This window comes from Cetorhinus maximus, chromosome 3 (genome assembly GCF_964194155.1).
Source record: "Cetorhinus maximus chromosome 3, sCetMax3.hap1.1, whole genome shotgun sequence".
Lineage (NCBI taxonomy): Eukaryota > Metazoa > Chordata > Chondrichthyes > Lamniformes > Cetorhinidae > Cetorhinus > Cetorhinus maximus.
Genome location: NC_135881.1, coordinates 94552071 through 94562111, shown reverse-complemented (window position 1 = coordinate 94562111; position 10041 = coordinate 94552071).

The following is a 10041-nucleotide window of genomic DNA, read 5'->3' as shown; positions in this document are numbered from 1 at the left end:
GAGAACTTGATTTTGCGTATGAATTGTGTTACTTATGTTTGGAGTACTTTGTGCCAAATTTGGACTAATTCTCTATTTCCCAGCAATGATAACTCCTGCCTTGTTAAGCGCTTACTTCTATAAACTTCTAAGCAGCAGATTTGAGAAGGAGGTTTTAAAGTTGAGACATTGAGGGAATGAGGAGCCATTGCAGCTCAGCAAACAGCAGTGATTGGCAAGTGAGACTTGGTGTAGGACAAAATATATGCTGCAGAGCTTTGAACAAGTTGGAGTGGAAGGCAGAAGTTGGAAGGGCCAGAAAGGAAAGTCAAGTGTGGAGGTGCATAAAGGTTTCACTGGCAGAGGTGAGCCAAGTTGCAGCATCCTTTTGATGGATGCTCAATGGAGTTTAAACCCCAGCTGCGATTGTAAACAATATGGGAAAGCAGTGGAATCAGTAGGGCAGAAGAACACTTTGTCTTCTGAATTAAAATTGGAAGAAGTTATGACGCAAAAGCTGAATGCTAGCAGCCAGCGCTGAGGTGACTGCGATAGTTGATGGAGGAGTAGACTGGTGTACTTTGGCGTATCAGTCCTGTCTGGATGAAAGCACTGAAGGGAAGCATGTAGACGAGAAAGAGGAAGGAGTTCACACTAGATGCTTGGAACTCCAAAGTTGATGGAGATACTCTGGCTAAATGTTTATGTTGGAGTACAGTTAATCAATAGCAAGTCCACAGTGGTTGACTGCAAGAGTTGAGGCATTGGTGGAGGGTGGCATGATAGAGCCATACAAAAGTTACGGTGCAGAAAGAGGCCATTCCGTAGCCTTGCAGGTTACAGCACTTCAGGTACCTTTTAAATGAGTTGAGCGTTAACTACCACTGCAGGGAAATTCAGATAAGATAAAGCAAAGCAGTCACAATTCACAGAGGGAGGTCATTCATGATTGAGTTAAGGCCACTGTGTGGCAAAAGGTGGACTGGAGGAATTCAAACAGAGTTGGAGAGGTGACCTGAAGAAAGGATATGTTTGAGACATGTCAGTAATTGGGAAAGATGAAAGGGACAAAGGTGATTTATGCAGAGTTTGATGGGGTAATTGGTTTTGAGGGAGAAAGAGAGGAGCAAAGCCTGAGGAAACATTAAATAGTATATTCAAATTAACTCTATCAATTCTGAAAATGACCTATAAATATCAGCATTAATAATTTTTAAGACTATATCCTGCTGTACACAATGCGACATAGGAGCAGCAGTAGGCCATATGGCCTGTTAAGCCTTGTCTGCCATTCAGTAGGATCATGGCTGTTCTTGGGCTTCTTCACTCTCCCACCTGTTCCCCATATCCCTAGATCCCCTAAGAAAACAAAAATCGGTCTATCCCAGCCTTAAATATGTTCAACGTTGGAGCATCTACAACCCTCTGGGGTAGAGAATTCCAATGAGTAACTCTTTGAGTGAAGAAACTTCTCCTCCTCCTCAGTCCTAAATGATTGTCCCTTTATCTTGAGACTGCCCATGTTTTAGATTCCTTAATAGATTCCAGCATTTTCCTGATGACTGATGTCAGGATGACTGGCCTCTAGTTCCCTGTTTTCTCTCTCCCTCTCTTGAATAGCGATGTTACATTTGCTAACTTCCAAACTGCAGGGACCGTTCCTGCATCTAAGGGAGTTTGAAAAAACCATAATAATCCATTCTCTCTGCATCAATGCATCAATCTCTTTTAGAACCCTAGGATTTAGGCCACCAGATCTTGGGAATTTTGGATTTTAGTCCCTTAATTTTGGCCAGTACCTTTTTCTCTGAAAATTACCTTAATTTCCTCCTTTTTTAGCACCTAGGTTACCAGCTATTTCTGGTATGTAATTTGTGTCTTCTACTGTGAAGACAAACACAAAATATTTGTCCTCTCTGCTCTTTCTTCATTCCCTGTAATTTCTCCTTTCTCTGCTTCTAAGGGACCAATGTTTGTTTTAGCTTCTCTCTTTTTAAATCCTTGTAAAAATTCTTACAATCTGTTTTATGTTCCTGGCTAGTTTACCCTTGTATTCTATTTTTTTCACTTTTTATTGGCTTTTTGGTTTTTGTTGCTGGTTTCTAAAACAGTCCCAATCCTGCAAAACTTTGTCTGAAAACTCCCAGTTGTTTGTGTTCATTGATACCTTGCTTTTGACATTAGTGAACATCACTATACATACATCAAAGTTCAGTGAAAAGTACTTCGTATTTGAGAGGATAGTGTTGAAGCAGTGTGCCAGGAGGGTGCTGTTTCTGAAGCAAGAGTTTCTATGTTGTAAACTCAGGACTGTGTACATTACTTTGTTTCTATTGTAACACCTATTGAACATATACCTGGCTGGTGAGACACAAGCATCTTCAAGAATGTTGCTGTATAAAATCTTTGCAAATTTTAAAAGGCATAGGATCCTGAGTATTATAACTTATGTGCTCTAAAATTCCTCAGACCTTACTTTGGGTGGATGACAAACATACCGTTGCAAATTTCTGTTTCATTAAACATATTTATAAAGTAATGCCCCGGGTTTTTGAACTCTTCATTAAAGTGAACTATTTGCCTGGGTCAACTTTTGTAAATTCATAATCACAATTTAACCAAGTCATAGTTTTTTCCTCAAACAGAACTAACTCAACATTTAAACCCTGCCCTCATAACTCCTGCCCACCCAATTGCTCTCTGTTCCCCCTGTGCCAGCTGTCATTATCAATAGTTCCCTCTCCTCAGATATCCTTCTCCCTTTGAAATGGTCATTAGTACAAAAATCCCATGCTTGGCACTTCTGTTCCATCCCCAATATTAGAATGGCCTCATTTATCTTAGCACTTGTGGAAAGTGGCTCAATGTAGGTGTACTGTATGGTTATCAAGGAGTTTAAAATCAATCATAATATGAATACAGCACTGAGGGAGGGCATTTGGCCCATCATAACTGTGCTGGCTCTCTGAAGGAGCAATTCTCCTAGTGCCATTCCCCTGCCTTCTCCCCATAGCCCTGTGCATTCTTCCTTTTCAGGTTAATTCCTTTATGAATGCCTCAACTTCTCTCTTCTTTAATGGGATGTGGGCGTCACTGACGAGGCCAGTGTTTGTTGCCCATCCCTAACTGTCCTTGAACTGAGTTGCTTGCTAAGCCATTTTAGAGGGCAGTTAAGAGTAAATGACATTGCTGTGGGTCTGGAGTCACATGTAGGTCAGACCAGGTAAGGTTGACAGATTTCCCTCCCTAAAGTGCATTAATGAACCAGTTGGGTTTTTATGACAATCAATGATAGTTTCATGGTCACCATTACTGAGACTAGTTTTATAATTCCAGATTTATTATTTGAATTTAAATTCTACCAGATGCCATGATGCGATTTGATCCCATGTCCCAGAACATTAGGCTGGATTACCAGCCCAGTGACATTACCATTACGCCACCATCTTCCCCATATTGGCCCTGCATCCATCACACTCTCAGGCAGTGCATTCCAGATCCTAACCACTTAGGTTAAAAAAAAGTTTTTTCTCATGTCTCCATTGCTTCTTTTGCCAATTACCATAAATCTGTGTCCTGTGGTGCAATTGTTCCACCAATGGGAATAGTTCCTTGCAATCTTCTCTGCCCAGACCTATCATGACTTAGAATACATCTAACAAATCTCCTCTCAGCCTTATCTTCTCCAAGGAAAATAGTCCTTGCACCTAACAAGTTTAAACTGGCAGCTCAACTAGCCAATTTCTGACACCTGATCCAGGTTCACATCAGAGGTCAAGGTCTTTGGCTTCCTATGGCAATCAGCAAAAATTAAGTTCAGTTATCTCAGCAGCACACTCCCTCGTGCTGTCTATATTGACGATGTAACACATGCAAGAATTGTCAAAGGATGTGTTGCCTTTGGCAGACTTTGAAGCTCAGTCTGGGAATGAAGAGGACTAAATCTGCCTATCAAACTGAAAGTCCATATAGCAATAGTCATGCCCACTCTGCTCTACACATATAAGACTGTCACATCTCTGAACGTATGAAAACGATGGACATTTTTACTTATTTAAAAAGCAGCATGGAATTTAGACAATTTACCTTGACCCGAGACAGAGTTCAAGGAGTCAGGTGGCTTTTTGTGATTTCTGTATAGGCAGGAGCTAACTATGTGTCAAGAAAGTCATTAAAAAGTAAATGTCTGTGTGAAGAACACTCCCTTGAAAAGACATTCAGGATGTAAGATCACCCGTGGAATTTACAGCTCCAATTGTCTGGATATTTACAGAAACTCAACTACAATGGTCACCCCAGACTTGGTGTCTGCAAACTCAAAACATAACAAAGAGAACTGTGGAGAAATCATTTTATTGCAAGCAGTTGTGAATGCCCACCATTCGTTTCCAATTGCATGGCAATAGCTTATGACACCAGATTATGTGTGTGGATAATGGAAGAATTGATTCTATGGTCATGTGATTGAAACTGGCCTGAGATGAAAAATCTTCTTATTCCAAGGACAGGCCAGGGCAAGTCAGTCTGGGACCACTCAGCGTAGAAGGATCATTACCTCCCCAGCAAGAAGAAACAAACCCTGCCTAAACAGTCAACTCAGGCAGTGAGCAGAGAAGCTAATTTGTTTTCACCTTCAAGATTATATTTCTTCTCCACAGAAACTCGGCAACAACTTCATATGAAACCCCAGAAACCTCTGACCTATCTTCAAAGAACCAGGAGAACGAAATTCCTCAGTTCTGCAATGTTTTCATCTTAAAGGGCTGATTATGGGTACATGATTGGTTTCTTGTCGTTATGTTAATATTCTAAGTGCATGCGTCATCTCTAGAATTCATCTTGTATGCATATATGTCTGTGCGTTTGAGGGAGCGGGTGTTTTCATTGTATTTACATTTAGGGTCTTGTGCAAATAAATATTTATCTTGTGTCTATTCTTTAAAGTCAACACTCCGTCTAAAAAATATATATCTTATTGCGAACAAATGATAGGTGAGGAAAAAGGGGAAAATTATCCCACACCTCTCCCTGTCCATAACAAGACTTGGCCTGTGTACCAGCATCATGCCAAGAATATCAACCATTTTCACTTGAGCTGCCTTTGGAAGCTGCTGAAAATCATATCGCAGGACAAAATACCAGACACTGAGGTGCCCATCTGAGCTAGCATGCTAAGCATCCACACTATGCTGAAACAATCACAACTGAGTTGGGCTGATCATGTACCCAGAATTCCTGACACTCACTTATGAAAACAAATCTTCTATGGAGATCTTGAGTCTGGGGTGTGCTCTCATGGTGTTCAAAGGAAGCACTACAAGGACACTCTGAAGGCTTCACTGATAACTTTGAGTCATGGGAGAAGCTCGCCCAGGATTGCTGTACCTGGCGCAACCAAATAAAAAGTGATGCGGCCTCCTTCGAAAGCATACGCATATCAGAGGCATAGAAAAAATGCAAAGAGAGGAAATTCCAATCCAGCAACTTGCCCAAAACTCAATCGTCTGTTTGCTGCAGAACCTTCCAGGCACAGATTGGCATCAGCATTCACCTACGCACCCACTGGAACCCTATCAAGCACCCCAGAGGATGAATATGGTCAATTTCACCTTGAAGGCTGAACATGGAAAGAGCAGAAATCAGGTTTAGAAATAATCAGAGCTGGATAGCTTTCTGTTACTAAGGTTAGCTCTGAAAGCTAATCTATATCCGGAGGTAAGTTTGACTTTTTTTTTAACTTTTGATGTTACAAGGACTGATAGGAATTAGATTGAATTTCATCGTAAATCGTTCTATTCATTCATATATTACAATTGGCCTCATCTTAGTGAACTACTACTAAGCCTGTCTTCCATAAGATGAGAAACATGTATCTAGTACAAACAATGAAGGACCTCATTGTTATGGCCCTTGGGTTATGCCATTATCTTTTAAAAAGGCTTGCATTTATATAGCGCCTTTCTCAAAATCGGAAATTGCAAATTACTTTACAACCAACCAAATACTTTTTGTAGTGAAGTCCAGTTATAATGTAGGGACCATGGCAGTAAATTGTTGTAGATGTTGGCCGACAAACAGCAATGGATTGACCAGTTATTTTTTGTTCTATCGTGATGTTGGTTGAAGGATAAATATTAGCTAGGACACCAAGAAGAACTTCCCTGATCTTCAAAAATATCATGGGATCTTTTACATCTACCTTAAGAGTGTAGATGTAAAAGGTATAATTAAATGTTATGCAGTAAAGGTAAATTAAGCTGTTAACTGCTGGTGCTCCCTCAACAAGACCTCCTCCCTAATCTTTCCTATGTTGTTGGTTTCGACGTGGACCACAACTATTGGATTCTCTCCCTCCATTTTCAAGATGTCACTTACCCTGGCATGGCATAGGCAAATTTTGGAATGCCTAATACTATAATCTTCCCACTCTGCACTTCCTCCCTTTGAACAGCCTTCTGTCTTATGGTGCCTTAGACAGCATTATGGTTGGCCTTCTTACAGTCAATCCCATTATCCTAACAGGTATTCAGTACTTTGTACCTGTTGGAACTTCTTCAGCACCTTTCCTATGCTCCTCCTACCCAGATGACTGATAGTCACACTCTCCCCTTCATGTACATGTGCTTTCCTCTAGTGTTTGATTGCACTTGGGAATAAATTATCCCAAAATATTTCCTCCTCCTCCCTGATGTGTTTAGCTCCAACTCCAGCTTAACAACTCTGAGCCAGAATGTCAGGAGGCAGAAACTTTTCTTGCAGATGTAGCAGTCTGTCCACAAACTGCCACATATTACAATCCCAATACACGGCCTACAGTGCCTGTCTTAATGATTAGACTTCAGTTTATAGCTGGTGGACCTTGTTTGGAAGACATGACAGGGAGCGGGGGCTCCCAAGACAGCAGGTTCATTGCATGGTACAACAGTGGCAGGATGACACCAAGCATAGTAGCCTGCCAAATTCTGAATATGGGGCCCACCTAGGGGTCCAGGCCTTTGGCTTGTTCTCAACCCCAGAGGAATTTTAAAAGTTAAACATTTTTTTGGCCCTCTAACAAAGGAAGCCAATGATCTTTGTGTCACTATTCAATCGTGAACAAAGGTATCAATTGCTCTAGTTTTAAAAGCTATAGTCTGTTTTTAATATCTACTAATTTGAAGACAAATTAGTAGACATTAAAGGTATGATAAATGCAAATAAATCCAATTAAAATTCTCAGGTTTGTAACTGTTAATCCTTGATGTACATAGCAGAAATGGTTCACTACTGCAGTTGTGGCACTTTAAATTGATATACTTTCAGCTCTGATATCTCTAATGACACGTGGAAATGTCCATAATAAATCAATTATCCTTTGTGATATTTTTTTCAGATGTAAAATAAAGTCTCTGCTCATTCACCAACAAAATCTTAGTTTCTGGTAATATGAATTCAGCAGGTTTTGTTTGTTCCACTTTATACTGGCTTACTGCAAAGTAAAATGCGCAAAGATGAGAATGAGAAGGAGTATTTTGTTTGATAATGTGCTAGAATTCAGGGAAAATTCCTTAGTGATTGCAAACTTCAGTTTATAACATATCAGATCTTGATTGAGACAAATTTAGTGATATATTTGTGTATATAAATTCTCTGTCCTGGCTTTCACCTTCATTTTCTGTGGTGTCTTCTTTGGGATGGAGCTCCTGTTTGAACCAGATATGGACAACTGCTTCACAGGGCACATGGCTAGACGGGAAGGAACACCCAGGCCACGAATATCCGCACTCTTGGCTCTGAAATCCACCAGCTAGCTGGTACACCTATTGAAAGTCTAGCAGTCTACTGAGCAATGAAAGTGAGGACCACCTTGGGGATCTAGGCATGGGACATGCCCTGGACCACTGAAGATTTGGGCTTTTTTTTGCTTTCTGACCGTGTTCCAGATTTTTCCAGGGAGCCTAAAACTCCAGCCCCGGAGCAGGCAGCCATTGCTGCATCACTGGTCTCCATTAGGTGGAATTCAAGATTTGACCTTAGTGTTTTGATAGAATGGAGGTTATGTTACTGGATCACTGATTCAGAGGCCTGAATTAATGATCAGTGACATAAATTGAAACCCCTCACAGCAGCCTTGGAATTTAAATTTAGTTAATTAATTAAATCTGGAAGAAAAAGTAATAATGGCAATGTTACTACCAGATAGTTGTGGAAAGCAATGCACATCCTGCGAATGAATTTTTTTAAATTGCCCACGATCTGCTGGGATCTGTGGTGGAGGTTCCCAGTTGATACACACTGACACTTATAGCAGGGATGTTTGCCTATGGACTTTCAGGGCCACATCATATAATTCACATAATAAATAAAGCTATACAATGGAAATAAACAGTTACTTTAGCTCAAGGAAACAAACACATTTGATTTTGAGTTACAATCTGAACTTTAAGTACAAGAAACCAGTAATTTGAGTTTTGTAACCTCTGTCTTTCAGATCAGACTTATCATTTCCTGTGAATTAGATTAATACTGTGTACTAATATAAGTAGCCTCCAGTACATGCAAATGCAGCACATTGTGAGCCCGACTGACAATGAGTTTGCAAGCACAGGCAGGTTGGAACTGCTGGTCAACAGGACCAGACTGCCTTGCTCGAAAGCAAGCTAAAAAACGCTTGCTGTACTTGTGTAAGATCGATGAGCTGCCACGAAATATATATGACAGGGTTCGTCCTCAAGGCTCGTTCTGCCTATCACACAAATAAGTAATGTGGTATATGAATTTTAGTGCCAGTGTGATGCTAGGTCCCAAAGACTGGCGGATCATATCAAACAACATATTCCCTCTGCTGTTCTCAATGGGCAAGGTACAGACCATACCCAACCAGCTCATGCTTGCAAAACTCAAAACACAGTGTCCAACAGGAGATGTGATTCCACGATTGGACAACATTTGCTAAGTAATCCTCAGTGTGCTAAGAAATCCTCAGTGTGCTAAGAATTACGCTGACAATCAATTTAAAATGGCCAGTCGGGCTCGCAGTGTAGCACGTTTACGCGTACTGGAAGCTACATACATTAATACACAGGGCCCTGTCCTATGCAGACAGAAAGAACACATATACACATTGTGCCTGTTTCAGCTAAACAAAATAAGTGACGGCCACTCGCTAACTCATTTCTCAGGGCAATGGCTTGACCAATCAGAATCAAGCTGCCTGGTTTAAATTTCAAACAATGCTTGGTAGTTAACTATCAGTCACGATCAACTGTTACATTCTCCGTGAAATGCCTCTACCAATCAGAGTCCACTTGCCAACCAATCAGCACACTCACAGTATAAATTGTTGTTTCCTTTACATTTGCTATTCTTGCAATTTGCCTTGATGAGTGCAAGATGAAAAGCTTCAACAAAAAATCTCTTTTTTTTCAGCAATACCCAAGTTCTGTACTACCAAACAACCATTTGCACCTGTTGATTTACATTAGCCCCTCAACCTCCATGCCTCAAATTTAAAATTCTCATCCACGTGTGTAAATCTTTTCATGGCTTTGCCCTTCTCATCTTTATAACCTCTTCCAGTGCAGCAGCCCCCATCAGTTCTATTCCTTTGACTAGCCTGTAAGGCATTCCACTTTCCCTTCACTGCAACCATAGTGCAATTCCTTTAGCTGCCTAGGCTCCGTGTTTTTCTGCAACTCCCTTGTTTAAAGCTCCGCCTTTCTTTTTTAAGGCTCTTCTTAAAACTCAACAAGCTTTTGGTCAATTTCCTAATATCTCCTTTTATACCTCTGTAAAACACTTTGGGAACCTTGTTAAAAAGACTACGCAGTGCAAGTTGTTGTCATTGCAGTAAACTAAACCTTGATAGGCCATACTATAATCTTATACCTCTGTAATACTGTCACTAAGCAAAATCCAGCTAAGCTCTAAGTTGTTGTGATAAGATGAAAATTAAGATGCAAGCTACACAATGAAGAAATATTGAAGTATTTCCTCTAGCAAATCTATTTCTCCTCCAAATTTTCTCATGTTTTCTATTTTACTCTCCTGAAGCTGGTGACACTTCTAAGGATAGTGACAGTC